The sequence below is a fragment of the Cebus imitator genome, unplaced genomic scaffold, assembly GCF_001604975.1.
Source record: "Cebus imitator isolate Cc_AM_T3 unplaced genomic scaffold, Cebus_imitator-1.0 Scaffold103, whole genome shotgun sequence".
In the NCBI taxonomy this organism is placed as follows: domain Eukaryota; kingdom Metazoa; phylum Chordata; class Mammalia; order Primates; family Cebidae; genus Cebus; species Cebus imitator.
Window position 1 is genome coordinate 4,520,229 of NW_016107418.1, and position 3,504 is coordinate 4,523,732.

The window sequence follows — 3,504 nt, forward strand, 5'->3', positions numbered from 1 at the left end:
CACTTGTCCTAATCACCTTCCACAGTCTCTTCCTTCCAAGGGCCTCAGCACACACAACACTGCTCCCTTTGAGTGCTTGGCTGGGAACAAGTCCAGCTGGGCAAGGGGAGGAGCAGGTACCCGCTCCAGACTCCTGGGCCACCAGGTTCAACACAGACGTGGCCTTTGTCAGAACGAGGCCAGGGGCCCACCAGGTGTAATCAAGTCTCTGGCCCAGGTCTTAAAAGAAGGCAGATAACCAGGATTCCTAGGTATAGGGGTCACCCAAGAATGTTTATTCTGTTTCCCATTTAAAGTCAAGTAACTACGTGGGAAAGTGGATCTGGGGCAGGCCCCACGGGTGGCCCCTGCAGGTGGAATATCTGAGCACCCCCAAGGGAAGATGGTCAGAAAGAGAAGGGGAAGAAAACTTCCTTCTCCACCTAAGTGTGACAGCCCGGAGACAGCCCCCAGCAAAACATCTCTATAAAAGGCATGACCCACAGAAAATCAGTGCAGGGCTTTGCTGTCTTAAATGCATCCTCTGATGCTGTCTGTCCCAGCTGGGGCCAAGGGGTGGGGTCCTGCCACTGTGACGCTTCGCCCCTTATGTCTCTACCGTCTGCTGGAGGAGGAGGGAGGGCTGGCTACACTACACTGGAGACGCATGACGCTAACAGCCCAGGGCAGAAGTCAGGGGGCAGGACACAGGGGCCATGCAGGGACAAGTAAAAGTGCCAGGCTGATGTCCATGGCACGTGGGGGGGAGCTGGGAGAGGCCATGCTGGCTTTCTCCCCCTGCGTGCAGTGTGCCAGCCCGTGTCTGCCACAAGGACCCAAGCAGTAGAAATGGCAGTGAATACGACCCTCTCCCCACTGCAGCCCAGGAAGGCCAACCAGTGAGTGACATCAGTGGGTGCGGCCCACAAGCAAAGCTCAAGCCCCCACCTCCCCTCCCTAGTCCCTGAATAGGAAGGAGCTCCTGAATGACCTGTGCCAGGACCATCAGCTCCCACGTGCTTTGTGTGGCCAGCACCGTGGATCTGAGCAAGCGAGAAGCTTGGGGGTGGGCAGACAGCAGGGGCTGTGGAACAGGGAGAGCTGCTCCAAGAGCAACACAGGAGTTAAGGATGGCAGCTCGCATCCCTGCACCTGGGGTGAAAGATGAAAATGACTGGCTCCTAACCCAGCTCACCCTTGTGGGCAGGGCTTCAGCTGCTGCCAACCAGGCACCCAAGGAAAGGACAACCCCTGATGGAGGGGGCACTGGGCCCCCTGGAGTCCACGAGCACCATTTGTCATCCAACAGCCCAGACCATCGCAGGTGGCATCTTTGGGCTCCTGTCAACCATTCAAGATCAGCATGAGCAGCAGAGCTTCTTTGGTGCACCTAGTAAGAACCACTCCAGAAGGTTACTGGGTAATCTATGGATTCTGGGTCCTGTGCTCAAGGTTCTGATGCAGGTTTGGGATGGTGCCTAGAAATCTGCATTTGAACACACATCCCAGGTAGGCAGTGTGGGAACAAGCCTGGGAAGAAATCCAGGCTCAGCTGAGAAGGCACTTGAAGGGGCCTCCTTCCTGGTACCTGGGGGCATCTCAGCTCAGACCCGATTTCTAACCTCTACTGAGGGCTGACTTCTTTACTAATTTACCTGGGCTTCTGCACCCCCAATGCCCAGTGTGGCAGGGTCTGACAGGGCTGGTAATGGAAGCATCTGGGCAGGACAAGAGAGGACAGGTCACCTGCTGGGGAAAAACGGAAGGACGGCAGGAGCCAGAGCGACATGGGAGTCACAGGGACCCACAGCCTCCGTGAGGAAGGAGTCTGGCGAGGAAAGTCGTGCTGGTGAAGGGAGGAAGGAGGCCTGCAGTGACGAGGCAAGCCAGAAACCAGGGTCAGGAGGGACACAGGGCTGCTGGAGCCACAGGAACACTGCGGCCTGTGCAAATGGAAATGAGGCCAAGCGCCCTGGGAGGAGCCGCCCTGGGAGGAGCCGCCCTGGCGCCCTTCACGGTCAATCACCCAGTGCTGATCACCAGGCTGCTTCCCGCCCTGTACCTCAAGGCATGTCGCTGAAACTCCCTAACTGGAAAACCACATGAAGCCCCAGGTCTGTGATTCTTTGATGTGCGTGAGTGATTTTTTGTTTGTTATTTTGTGAGACACAGTCTTGCTCTGTCACCCAGGCTGGAGTGCAGTGGTGCGATCATAGCTCACTGCAGCCTCGACCCACTGGGCTCAAGCCCTCCACCCACCTCAGCCTCCTGAGTAGCCAAAACGACAGGAGTGAGCTGCCACGCCCAGCTAATTTCTTTTTCTTTTTGTAGCAATGGAGTCTTGCTATGTTGTCCAGGCTAGTCTCGAACTCTTTGGCTCAAGTGATCCTCCCATCTCAGCCTCCCAAATTGCTGGTACAGGTATGAGCCACCACCATGCCTGGCTAGGTCTCTGAAATGTTAAATGACATTTTGAAGGCGCTGCAAGCGGGTCCCCTAACTTATCAAGATCTTCAAGTGTGGCTTTCGAATGCGTGGAAGGCACACTTCAAACCACTGTCAACTATACACATGCAAAGAAACGCTTTCTAAATGTGGATGCTAAGTCACGTTCACAGGTTGAGGACATGCCGGCGGCAGAGTGAAACTGCTGTTTAAACTGATTTTAGGCCACAGCAGCTAATGCACATCCTCAAATATGAAATGCTTTTAAAATGTCACTTCATGTTAAGTACCACTTGGTAGGTTTTTAAATTACTCTCAAATGGCATACTTTCTTAATTTTCCTTCATGGTAAATCATCGGCCAATTCAACACTTTTAATCACGATGCTGTATTTAAAGCTAACTACTCACATCACAAGTGCACAGGGTAAACGCAGTCGGGCAATTGAAAGATCGCATGTGCAGATATCCACAGGATGGCGCTCATGTGTTCTGGCAAATCAGTGTCCAGGTGCAGGCTCTGTGAAGCAAGTATACTCGGAAAGCAGATCTCCTTCTCATCTAGGTCCCTGTTGGGACACCTCTACAGGTTACCCACACCTCCATATTAAATATGCATGTCCTCAAAAGCTTGTGACACCACTCTGTATTAGGACTGTCTTCACAGAAAAAACACAAAATCTGAGTACAGTACACGGCCCCATAACGTGAACACATACATAATGGTGATGCCAGGGAGTGGTTTACAGACTTTTAAATAGTGGAACCCTTGATTCAAATGAACCCCAACAATTAAAAGCAAATATTTTATGTGTATAGATTTATTCCTGAATCTAAATTTATAAAACTCAGTGAAAATATTAAAGTTATTTGGTGAACATTAGAATGGAGACTGGGGGTAGGGCTGACAATTTGTTGAAAGTAGTCTTAGGGCCGGGCGCGGTGGCTCAAGCCTGTAATCCCAGCACTTTGGGAGGCCGAGGCGGGTGGATCACGAGGTCAAGAGATCGAGACCATCCCGGTCAACATGGTGAAACCCCGTCTCTACTAAAAATACAAAAAATTAGCTGGGCATGGTGGC